Source organism: Triturus cristatus, chromosome 12 (genome assembly GCF_964204655.1).
Source record: "Triturus cristatus chromosome 12, aTriCri1.1, whole genome shotgun sequence".
NCBI classification, from domain to species: domain Eukaryota; kingdom Metazoa; phylum Chordata; class Amphibia; order Caudata; family Salamandridae; genus Triturus; species Triturus cristatus.
The window spans coordinates 20,877,513-20,890,735 of NC_140595.1; the positions used below are offsets into that span (position 1 = coordinate 20,877,513).

At 47.9% G+C, this 13,223-nt stretch overlaps 1 protein-coding gene across 4 annotated transcripts in view; it reads left to right on the top strand.

Moving 5' to 3' along the window:
- KCNN1 (potassium calcium-activated channel subfamily N member 1) overlaps positions 1 to 13,223 on the top strand; it is a 560,056-nt gene that overhangs the window by 376,002 nt on the left and 170,831 nt on the right. The gene's annotated exons all lie outside the window — the stretch shown is intronic.

Sequence of the window (13,223 nt, forward strand, 5' to 3'; positions counted from 1 at the left end):
CCTAAAATGTTGGCATTACACCAAACAAATGATGGACGGAATGCTGACAATGCAAACATTCTTCCCCAGTCAAAAGATCTGGGTTAAATCCATCCTTCTTTTGCCCACTACGCCATCCCAGTTTGAACCCAGCCATATGCAAATCAGTCTTGACCCTGTGCCCCATGGGAACAGTCCAGACCAAACCGCCAGGCCAGGTCCTCCCTGGACCAGAAACAAGCATCCTGGGACCGGTTTCTCTTCAGCCAGGCTAACTTGAATCCAGTGGCACAGTGAGCAAGGGACCCACGTCTGGACATACCCATCCCACTTAGGGCGAAAAGTGTTGATTTGTTCTACATTCCGTTCCTCAATTGTGTGTCTTTTACTTTCTCGCCCTAAGTGCATCAGGTATTCCCAGACGTGGGTCCTAGGCTCACTGTACCACTGGATTCAAGCTATCCTGGCTGAATGAAACCCCGAAAAGAGGTCCTAGAATGCTAGTCTCCCGTCCAGGGAGGACCTGGCTTGGTAGTTCGGGCTGGACTGTTCCCATGAGGCACAGGGTCAAGATTGATTTGCATATGGCCAGGTCTAAACTGGGGTGGCATGGTGAACAAAAGAATGATGGATTTAACCCAGATCTCTTGACTGGGGGTGAATGTTTTGATTTGTTCTGCATTCATTTTATCAATTGTGTGTCTTTTGCTAAAATGTTCGCATGCCTGCTAAAGAGCCAGTAGGGTTGGAGTGGAGTCAGTCACGCGTCAACCTTCGGAGGAACGGGACCCTCTGAAAGGTTTACCTGATCGGATTGCTTCTTGTGGTAAACATTGGGTGAACCTTCAGAAGGTGGAAGCATATGCAGGGCTCGATTGGCGTTTATCCTACCAGGCATTTTGCGGACAGCTGGGGCCATCTGAGGCCGGTTTTCAGGCGCCGTGCCACTGCTGGTGCCTCTAGCCTATTCTCCAGCTCCTGGAGGTTACTTGCATCAGAAACATTGGAGGTTTCTGGAGAAAGAGAGAGAGAGAATGAATGTGTGGATGTCTGTAAGGTGACAGCAACAGGGAGAGAGGGCTGGTTCTACCATGAGTGCCAGGGCGCATGTTCTTTCCCAGGCCGGCCCTGAACATAGATACAGAGTGACCAGACTACCCCCCAGCCTCCGCAGCCTCCTAGAGGCGCCAGCCTGTCACCCACGCCACTGTCTGTATTGGCCCGGATAGTCTATGCTCTGGAGAGTGAGAAGTCCATCCAGGCAACCGTGTAACAAGAAACCACACAGCCGTGGCGAACGCTTTTCTACTTCTTGTACATTTGCGTGAGGGCTTTGCCTCTTGTTGCCCTTTTTTCAGACATGAACTGCTGTGTGAGGGCTTTACCCCTGTTCCATTTTGTTTCAGTCCTGAGCTGTTATGTGAGAGTTGTGCCCCTTGTTGCCATTTGTTTCAGACATGGACTGCTATGTAGGCTTGGCCCCTTGTTGTCCTTTCTTTACACCTGGATTGCTATGTGAGGGCTTTGCCCCTTCTTGTCCGTTGTTTCAGACCGGGACTGCTATGTGAGGGCTTTGCCACTTGTTGCCCTTTGTTTCAGACCTGGAGAGCTATGTAAGGACTTTGCTCACTGTTGCCCTTTGTTTCAGACGGGACTGCTATGTGAGGGTTTTGCCCTTTGTTTTAGACCTGGACTGCTATGTAAGGGCTTTGCCCAGGTTGCCCTTTGTTTCAGACCGGGAGAGATATGTAAGGGAGTTGCCCCTTGTTGCCCTTTGTTTCAGACATAAACTGCTGTGTGAGGGCTTTACCCCTTGTTGCCTTTTGTTTCAGTCCTGAGCTGTTATGGGAAGGTTGTGCCCCTTGTTGCCATTTGTTTCAGACATGGACTGCTATGAGGGCTTTGCCCCTTCTTGTCCTTTTTTTACACCTGGATTGCTATGTGAGGGCTTTGCCCCTTGTTGCCCTTTGTTTCAGACCGGGACTGCTATGTGAGGGCTCTACCACTTGTTGTTCTTTGTTTCAGACCGGGACTGCTATGTGAGGGCTTTGCCACTTGTTGCCCTTTGTTTCAGACCTGGAGAGCTATGTAAGGACTTTGCCCCTTGTTGCCCTTTGTTTCAGACCAGGACTGGCATGTGAGGGCTGTGCCCCTTGTTGCCCTTTGTTTCAGATTGGGACTGCTATGTGAGGGCTTTGCCACTTGTTGCCCTTTGTTTCAGATCTGGACAGCTATGTAAGGACTTTGGCCCTTATTGCCCTTTGTTTCAGACCTGGATAGCTATGTAAGGGCTTTGCCCCTTGTTTTTTTTCTCGTAGTTTTATCTAGCGCAAACTTAACCCAAAGGTATCGGGTATCAGAGCGCTTTACATGAGCACCACTTTCGTTACACAAGGACACATCCATTTTTGTTACGCACGGGGAGATTAAGCGATTTGCCGAGAATCACAGGATATTGAGCGTCACTGCAGAGACTCGATCCCGGTTCCCCAGATTTTAGAGATCGACCGCTCTAGCCGTTAGGCTTCATCCTTGCCCCTTGTTGCCTTTTGCTTCCAGACCTGGACAGCTATGTAAGGGCTTTGCGCCTTGTTTTTTTTTCTCGTAGTTTTATTTAGCGCAAACTTAACCCAAAGGTGTCGGGTATCAGAGCGCTTTACATGAGCACAACTTTCGTTACACAAGGACACATACATTTTTGTTACGCACAGGGAGATTAAGCAATTTGCCCAGAATCACAGGATGTTGAGCGTCATTGCAGAGACTCGATCCCGGTTCCCCAGATTTTAGAGATCGACCGCCCTAGCCGTTAGGCTTCATCCTTGTCCCTTGTTGCCCTTTGTTTCCAGACCTGGACTGCTGTAGAAGGGTTTTGTCTCTTGTTGCCCTCTATTTACAGACATGGACCGCTGTTTAGGGTTTTACCCCTTGTTGTTCTTTGTTTCCAAACAAGGACTGCTATGTGAGTGCTTTGTCCCTTGTTGCCCTTTGTTTCAGACCTGGACTGCTATGGGAGGACTGTGCTCTTTGTTGCCACCTGTATCACGCCTGGACTGCTATGTGAGGACTGTGCCCTTTGTTGCCACATGTATCACGCCTGGAATGCTATGGGAGGACTGTGCATGTTGTTGCCACTTGTATCACGCCTGGACTGCTATGTGAGGACTGTGCCCTTTGTTGCCACATGTATCACGCCTGGAATGCTATGGGAGGACTGTGCATGTTGTTGCCACTTGTATCACGCCTGGACTGCTATGTGAGGACTGTGCCCTTTGTTGCCACATGTATCGCGCCTGGACTGCTATGGGAGGACTGTCCTCTTTGTTGCCACATGTATCACGCCTGGACTGCTATGGGAGGACTGTGCATTTTATTGCCACATGTATCAAGTCTGGACTGCTATGGGAGGACTGTGCCCTTTGTTTCCACATGTTTTGGTGCCAAACAGATAACTGAGCCTATGCCCGTTGTTGCCTCAAGTAACCGCGCCTGGTCAATGAAGTCGCAGCTCTATTCCTTAGCAACAGTGCACAAATCCTGAACAAATTGTGGCGGTGCTAATTAGCATAGACAATGACTGCCACGCGGAGTGATATTACAAGAAGTGATATCCAGGTGGAGTGATATTGCAGGAAGTGATATCAGCTATTTAGCACAGGCAATGACTGCCATGCGGAGTGGTATTACAGGAAGTTAATTACAGGAAGTGATATTCAGGTGGAGTGAAATTGCAGGAAGTGATATCAGCTAATTAGTTTAGGAAATGACTGCCAGGTGGAGTGATATTACAATGAGTGATATCCAGGCGGAGTGATATTGCAGTAAGTGATATCAGCTATTTATCACAGGAAATGACTGCCATGCGGAATGATAATACAGGAAGTTAATTACAGGTAAAAGTATAGGCAATGACTGCCATGTGGAGTGGAATTACAGGAAGTGATATCCAGGCCGGGTGATAATGCAGGAATTGATATCAGCTAACTAGCATAGAAAATGACTGCCATGCCGAGTGATATATCACAGCAAGTGTTGTCAGCGGAAGTGATGTCATAGTCCTCAAATATCTCTTCCTTTAAAGGGATGGGTAATTTTCCCCCTCCCTGTTCGCCCAGCAATCTGAAGTGTCAACTACACATTTAACTGGAGCAACACCAAGGCTGGGGTCATGCTTTGGATGCACAAACTAGGCCATGGCAAAATTCAAATAACCTGGGCAGAACTGCATCATTTCTGGAATTTTGCACTGCGCGTTTTACGCAAAATTCCTATAGTTACGCCATGATGCCACTTTGCGTAATTACGCACCAATCGAGTACTGCGAATTGTGCAATTTGTGGTAAAATGTGCATTGAACGCACAACAACAGAACACACGTGGCATAGGGCGTGCGCTGCTCACGTCTGCGAGACATATTGTGGGTGAGTATATTTCAGAAGGGGGCTTGAAGCCCCGCCCCTCATTTTCATTGGGTAGCGTCACCATTTATGGTAAACGGTGGCTTCCCATTGAAAATGAGGCTTCTGTGTTACCACCATTTGTCCTTTTGGGACGGCCCATCTGGACTGGGTCTCCTGCTTCACGGCGGTCGTGAAGCAATTTCTTATCTCAGAGGCGTGGTATGTAAATAAGCCTCTGACATCCAGTCCTGATGGGCCTCCCAAAAGGAGACAGGGCGCCGCGGGTTTATTTTTGCATCGCGCTTTCGCTTTCACTGAAAGTGAAAGCACGATGCAAATATAAACAGTGCTATGGCGAGCGCTTGTTCTGCCCTGTCATCGAACTTTGTGCTGGCTTGTTCTCCTGTTGACCTTTTTGAAAGTAGTCACATTTATTTCATCCGGTGAGCGGGCTACAGGGTGGCTCCTGAACCAGAAGGGCTCGTGCCTGCTCTTAAATTGCCTGAACTCAGTGAATTAGAAACACTGCACCGCGCCTGCCTGCAGTTTCACAACAGCTCCTTCGCCGGTGGCCCAGGGGCCTGTGCACTCAGGGTTTGGGCGCTTCCTGTGGGATGCGGTCTTCTAGGCCCTAAATGGGAGCCGCCGGAAGAGGCTGACGCCGCAGGGAGATTAGAGGCACCGGGGTGTGCGTGAGTCAGCGCCTTGAAGCATCCTAGGGGCTTTTCAGCTCAGCGCGGCTCTCCAAAACCATCAGGTGACATCTCAGGGACTGGGGCTCTGGGGCCATTCGGACTCCGCCCAAAACTCACAAAGAGGGGATCCGAGCGAGCCCACGTGGCCTGGGCGCCTTCGGGACTGTGCAATCACGACCAACCCGGGCGATCAGCTTTCTCCACCTGAGGTGTTTGTTTTGGTTGGAGTTTGAAACGCCCCCTCTTGTAGAAATGTCTCGGAGAATCAGTGGCCAAATCCTTCGGCACCTCCTTATGCACAGCAGGCTACAAAGAACTCTAGCAGGGTATTTATTTATTTATTTGTTTGAGAGTTGTATATAGCTCTAGCTAGACCCGGAGGTTTCAAAGCACTTTAGGAGATCGTTTTACCATCTAGGGCTATCCGTGAATTATGTAATATTAGTTTTCAAAACAAAAACAAGACATCATCAAACAAAATAACACTGGAGAATACCTATTGTTTGTAATTCTTAAAGATACTGGGATTGGTTTTTCCTACGCAGGATAGCCTAGTTCACATTAAGCAACACACACTGTTCGCTGTTATTTAGTGCTGCATACCGCACTTTATGCCACATCTGTAGGGAACAGATGTTATTTTACCACGGCCCATTTTATGGATCTTCAGTTTACCAACTTTGGGAGGATGGAAAACTGAGTGTGCTGGTCCAGGATTCAAACTCCTGACTTCTAGAGCACTGCATTTGTCAGCTTCAAACATTCAACTCACTGAGCCACCCTACCATTACCACGAGAACTCTAACAAATCTCTCCTAACCATCGAAATCCAAAAACACATACATAACCAATAGACAAACATCCCAGAACCTCTCGACAAAAGCACCATAAAGAAGGAAGTGCTCCAATGCCGCACTGATGGTCCAAGGCACTAGTATACAAATTCTGATGACGTAAATGACACCATTATTCCAGCGGTGGCTGATTTACACAGTACAGGGAGAGGAAAGACCTTAAAGTATTGGTGCTGGTGCAATAGGTCTCGCATTAACGCGAGTTTAAGCTATTGGCGTTGTGAATGACAATTATTTTAATGTATGTTTTAAAAACAAAATTTAAAGGCATTGTGATTTACAATGCCAATAGCTCAAATTGACGTAATACGAGACCTATTGCACTGCAAATGCTTGTTTTGAAATGTGCCCTTGTGTCAGAAATTGAGGCGAAGAATGCATTTTGTTCTAACCGCAAAATGACTAATTTGCATCTAGCAAAATTAAGCATAATTTCAGGTCATTTTGCTGAAATTTCTCATATTTACAAGAAAGCAAACGATGTGAATTGTACACACTTCTAATTCAGACCTTTTCAAAGAAGCTGAAAGATATGTGCCTGACTTGCACTGTTTTACTAGAAAGGTGGCTTGGCTGCACCCAATAACATTAACATGTCACGAAGGGTACCTTCAAACTTTCCTGACATTTTATCCAACATCACCCTGCGTGTTGGAATATTGCAACTCTAATGCCAGGCTTAAAAACAAAACTACAAGCCCCAGAATTCAACATGCTGGTGGCTGAAAAGTCGGGGTTGGCTTATAATATGCTGCAGCCACTTAGACGCGCCATAAATTAAGTGCAGTCGGTGATTTTATCCTTCTTACAAAAGCAACCTACATGTTTTTGGGGTTACAAATGTTTTCTTTATTTTGGATGAAAGATGCGTATTTTATGAGAACAAAGCCCATTTACTGCTCTCAAATCTGTCCCTGCTTCCCATCTGTGGCACACGAGGCGCACCCTGCTGCTATCATAGGGCTTGAGTATTTCTGACAACAGGACAAGCTTTATGAGGGGAGTGTGAAAAGTACACATGTGTGTCTCAGAGGCAAGGGGTCATATTGACGCTCCAGAAAACAAAGCAAGGTGCCTGGTACCATGTGATTTGGGTCCTCCAACACCGCTCCTACAGGGCCCACCCCTCCTGAGTAGGCAGGGTAGCAGCAGGAGCAACCTATCTGAAGAGGCCCACCACAACAAAACCAATCTATTGGCACCATCAATGCCGTCACTGTGCAGCCTCACAATAAAAGTAGGGGTGTACTAAATTCACGTCATTTGCTTTTGTGTAACTACACGAAATTTGGAAAAAATTACTTAAAAGTACACCTTATAATGCAAAATGCAAATCTGTCATTTAGCGGTATATTTTGGAGTGAAATGTGCCCTTGCATTCATGGCTCAAATGCACGTTTCAGGCAAAACAATAGTGAGAAAAATACTAGTGCCATGAACAACAGCTGCTCTCATTCTGGTTAGTTGCGTTGTTCTCATGCTCCAGTGCAACATGTGGTAACAAACTGAGGCACAATTATGTGATGGGGTGCAGGGCCGGACTGGGAACCAAAACCGGCCCTGGAAAAGTGCTCGGCCGGCACCCCCGGGGCTTGGGGGTGCCGCCGAGCTCTTTGCCAGGGCCGGTTTTCGGCCGATTTTGTTACAGGGCCGCTTTTGCAGCTATGCTGCAAAAACGGCCCTGTAACAAAAACGGCCCCCAGGGGCCCAAAACCGGCCCCCACCCGTGCGGCGCACCGGGGGATTGCCCGGTGCCCGCTACGGCCAGTCCGGGCCTGATGGGGTGTAATGTAGACCTTGGCAAAATTTAAATTTCACCGGAATAATCAGAGTAATTTTGGCAATTCCACGCTACTCTTTGACACAGAGTTACCAATAATAACGCGATTACACCGGCTTGCATAACTAGAAGTAATCTGTGGGGAAAAAATTCTACTGCAAGAGCACATTTAGTGAGAGTGAGTGTCTGCTAGCACTGCTGTTTATGTTCTCTTGCAATCAGCAATATTTTCTTGGTGCAAAATGCATTCTTGCGTCCATTTTGAACGTGAACGTGCATTTTTCACTAAGAAACCAGCGCTACAACCCCGCTCTACTGGCCGTGGCTGCTCTTTTGGACGCCACCAAGGCCTTTGATACTCTCGAATGGCCCTTCCTTTTTTATCTCCTACCCGTCTTGGCTTTAGCCCAGTTTTTCTGCGCAAAGTCTATCTCCTTTATACCCTCCCGGTGGCTCGCCTCCGAATCAATGGTCAAATTTCGGAACCCATTCGCGTCTCGAAAGGAACTAGGTAGGGGTGCCCACTCTCGCCTATGCTTTTTGCTGTGGCCATGGAGCCCCTTGCAGCCAGGCTCCGGCAACATCACACTCAGAGGGGCCTGGGATTTGCGGCCCGTGCTCTGGTTGTCTCCATGTATGCGGACGATGTTACGCTCTATGTCCGTCATCCTCAGGAGAACCTCGGCCCCATGGTCCGTGAGGTGGTGCGTTTCAGGGGTCTATCCATCATTCAGGTTAATTGGAGTAAGCCTATTCTCTTCCCCTTGACGGGCGCCACTGTCCCCTTAAGGGTAAGTTACTTACCTGTAATCCTAGTTCTCTTCCAGGGGTATCCTCATCAAAGTCATAAGCACTGAATATTCCCGCCCATGTGCGGGGACCCCGGAAATAATAAAATTATATATGTAAAAAACATACATATATACAGCTCTGTATATGTATAAACATATATCATTTTTTCCAAGCAAATGCAGCTCCCATAAAAAGGCTAGGCAATGTAAATATACACATCCAATAACACATATATATATATATATGTATATATAAAGGCATAACAATACACCTAAATCTCTTTTTTTTTTTTTTTTTTAATGAGGTAAACACTCATGAGAAAGCAAAAAATAAAGAGAACAAACTGTGGAAAAACACAGATGCACAACACATTGCCAGCCTGCAGGCTGCATTGCAATATAATACCATAGAGACTAAAAAGCCCTGTACAGGTAAAAACTGGCACCGTGCCTTTAAGGCAGCCCTGACTTCCATATCCCATCATGCCTCAGGGGTGACAGTTAGGTCAGTTGTTCTTTGCGGGACCGTAGTCCTAAACACAAAGATATATCCTTTCCATAATGAATAATACACTTCTTTTTATTTGCCTGGGGAGGTGGGTGGGTTGCTTATGACTTTGATGAGGATACCCCTGGAAGAGAACTAGGATTACAGGTAAGTAACTTACCCTTCTCTTCCAGGGGATCCTCATCAATAGTCATAAGCACTGAATAGAGTAGCAAGCTCCCCTTCCACCTGCAGGCAAATGAAACAAAGGTTGTACCACCCATGGAGAAAGAGAATCATGAAAATGATTATGCATGGAACAGATTCCTCAAGGAGGCTTGTCCTACGTGAGTGTCTGCTCTGGTGTCCGAATCCAGACAATAGTGCCTGGTAAACGTGTGGACAGATCTCCAAGTGGCTGCCTTGCAGATCTCGGAGAGTGGGACATTATTGAGAAAAGCCGCGGTAGCCGCTTTTCCTCTTGTCGAATGCGCTTTAGGGCGCGCCCCCAATGGTTTCTGAGCCAGTTGGTAGGCCAATGTAATACTTGAAACAATCCACCTAGCAATGGAACGTTTGGAAGCCGCAAAGCCCATACGGACAACCCCATAGATCACAAACAATTGATCAGATTTCCTGACATTCTTAGTCCTATCTAGGTAGAATTTCAGGACCCTTTTGACATCTAGAGAATGCAACGCCCTCTCTGCTGGAGAGGAGGGGTTGGGAAAAAAGGTTGGTAAGGAGATGGTTTGGTTTACATGAAACTCCGATACCACCTTGGGTAGGAACGAAGGATGAGTTCTCATCACAACCCTATTCAGATGAAAAATAGTGTAGGGCTCTTTAGAACAGAGGGCCTGTATCTCACTGACCCTCCGTGCTGAAGTGATGGCTATTAAAAATGCTGTCTTCCATGTGAGGTGCTGTAGGGTCGCCTTATGAATAGGCTCAAAAGGAGAACCCATGAGCTTCGACAGAACCAAGTTTAGCTCCCAGGAAGGAGAGGGAGGTCTAACAGGGGGATAGACTTTCTTGAGTCCTTGCAAGAAATCCTTCACTACCTGCACTTTAAAAAATGACTGCTGTGAAGGCGAACGCCTGTATGCTGTTATGGCTGCTAGGTGAACCTTTATGGATGAAAATTTCAACCCTGCCCTCGCTAAATGTAGAAGATAGGGCAAAATTACATCCTCCTGGCATTTAGTGGGATCATAATGATGCTGAGCACACCATATATAAAACCTTTTCCACTTACAGAAGTAGGAGTGTCTTGTCGAAGGCCTCCTGGCTTCCTTCAGTATGGACATACACTCCTGGGGAAGGTTCAGATGGCCATACTGGAGGACTTCAGGAGCCATGCTGTTAAGCTCAGCGAGGGAAGGCTGGGATGGTAAATCTTCCCCCGCATCTTGGACAACAAGTCCGGCCTGCACGGCAGCCGCTTGTGGGGGCGGATCGACATGTGTAGGAGATCCGTGTACCACCACTGCCTCGGCCAGTCCGGTGCTATGAGGATCATCTTGGCAGATGAATTCTGCAACTTAGTCACCACCTTGGGGATTAGTGGGAGAGGCGGAAAAGCGTACACAAATGTCATTGACCAATTGATCAAAAGGGCATTCCCTAGGGATCCTGGTCGATGGTATCTTGAGGCGAAGCCTTGGCATTTTGTGTTTTGCTCGTCCGCGAAGAGGTCCACTTGCGGACGCCCCCATTCCCCAAAGATGTCTTCTAACACCTCGTCGTTGATTACCCAGTCCTCTGGCTCTTGAAAATGCCGACTGAGCAAGTCCGCTTGCACGTTGAGTTCTCCTGGTAGGTGCACCGCTTTCAATGAGATGTTCCTTGCTAGGATCCAGTGCCACAGGGACTGAGCTTCCAGCGAGAGCGTTCTGGATCGAGTACCCCCCTGCAAGGTAGTACATTGTGGTGGTATTGTCCGTCTGCACTAGAATGGTACTCGTCGTTATCGCCGGTAGGAACGCTTTGAGGGCTAGGTGGACTGCCCTGAGCTCCAGCATGTTGATGTGGTACAACCGCTCGCTGCTGGACCACTGTCCCTGAGTTTGCAGGGACCCAAAATGCGCACCCCATCCCTGAAGGGATGCGTCGGTGATTAAGGTCTGAGTTGGAGGCTCCTGATGAAAGGGGATCCCCACTTGTAGATTCCTTAGCTTCAGCCACCACTTGACTGACTGTTTGGCTGCAGAGGAGAGACAAACCTTTTCTTCCCACAGGGAGTTCCTTTGATCCCATTTGTCCTCGAGATCTTGCTGGAGAGGACGCATCCTTAGCCTGGCATTGGGCACTAGGAAGATGCAGGATGCCATGGCCCCTAGCAGAGAAGAGATTTGCCTTGCCGACGACAGATTGTTGGATATAATCTGCCTGCCTTTTAGCATAATGGATGACTGTCTTTCCTCCGAAGGAAACACTTTTCCTACTACTGAGTCTATAGTTGCGCCCAGGTAGTGGATCCTCTGTGTTGGTGAAAAATTGGACTTTTTGGCATTCACTCTGAGACCCAACTTGCAACATAAGTTTAGGCATAGCGACAGCTGTGACCGCACATTCTGTGGTGATGCGCCCTTTATTAGCCAGTCGTCTAGGTAGGGATAGACGAAGACTCCTGCGCGCCTCAGAGCAGCCGCTACTACTGCCACGCATTTTGTGAATACTCGAGGAGCTGACTTCAGGCCAAATGGGAGGACTTTGAACTGATAGTGAGAGTTGCCTACCACAAACCTGAGAAATTTTCGATGATTCCTTAGGATGGGAATATGGAAATATGCATCCTGAAGGTCCAGTGAACACATCCAATCGCCCATCCGGAGAAGAGGATATATTTGGTGGAGCGCCAGCATGCGAAACTTTTCCTTCCTTATGTGTTTGTTCAGTATCCGTAGGTCTAAAATGGGTCTGAACTCTACCTTCACACTCCTCTTTTGAATGAGAAAGTATCTGGAGTAAACTCCTTTTCCCCTTTGGTTTATGGGTACTTTCTCTATTGCAGATTTGAGTAGAAGCGTAGCTACCTCTTCTCTGAGCTGCTTTAGATGCTGGGATGAATTTACAGGAGGAATCGATGGGGGGTGACTTCTGAAACGAAGCGAGTACCCATGACGCAGTATATTCAGTACCCACTTGTCCTTTGTGATGGACTGCCACTCTGGAAGATGATGTGCAATACTTCCTCCCACCGGAGCGGTGGACAGCATCGGAGGAAGCGGCTTCTCATTGCTTCCCCGGAGCTTTGTTTCCAGCATTAGACTGCCTGTTGTTACCCCGTCCCCTGGATGGCTTGCGGGACTGGTATTGCTGTTTCTTTTGACCTTGCTGGTCCTGGTTCTTTTGCCAATGAGGGGTTTGAACCCTCTGTTGGTAACTGCGCCTGTCATTTCCCTTGCGGCGTCGAAACTCTTTTCTCTTTTCAAGCCCGACAGCTTTCATGGTCTCCAGCTCTGCCTTCATACGGGCCATTTCTTCGTCTGCATGGGACCCAAAAAGAGAACTACCGGAGAAAGGCAGATTTAATATTCTTGCCTGCGCTTCCGGTTTCAAGGCCGTCAATCTAAGCCAGGATGATCTTCTGGCTGTGACTCCGTGTGCATATTCATGCGCTGCCAGTGTTGCCCCGTCCGCCGCTGCACTTATGATCTGGTTAGAAACCAGACTTCCCTCATGCAAGATTTCTTCAAAGTCCCGTCTGTCCTCTGATGGAACTTTGTCAATGAACCTCTGAAGAGAGTCCCATAATGACCTATCATAGCGCCCCAGAAGCGCCGAGGCACTGGCCACCTTTAAGCTTGAGGATGCTGAGCCGCAAACTTTTCTCCCCCAGGAGTCTTGTGTCTTACTGTCCTTATCTGGTGGCACCGTTGAAGACCCAGCTACTGCATGTGTCTTCCTGGCAGCGGCGGTGATGACAGAGTCCGGTGGAGGATCTGATTTTAGGAACAGAGGATCCTCCGGAGCTGGACGGTACTTTTTTAGAATTCTCGCCGGCGCCGTTTTGGTGGTTGCTGGTGTGAGAAAAATATCCATTACTGGTTGCAACAAACCAGGGACTAATGGCAATAACGGGCGTGACACTGTGCGTTCATGAAGAGTTTCGAAGATTATGGATGAAGTGGTCTCCTGAACCGGCATAGGGATATTTAATTTTGTAGCTCCTCTACACAACACTTCCTGAAACGTAGAAATATCATCTACCGGAGATACCCTAGAGGGTGGC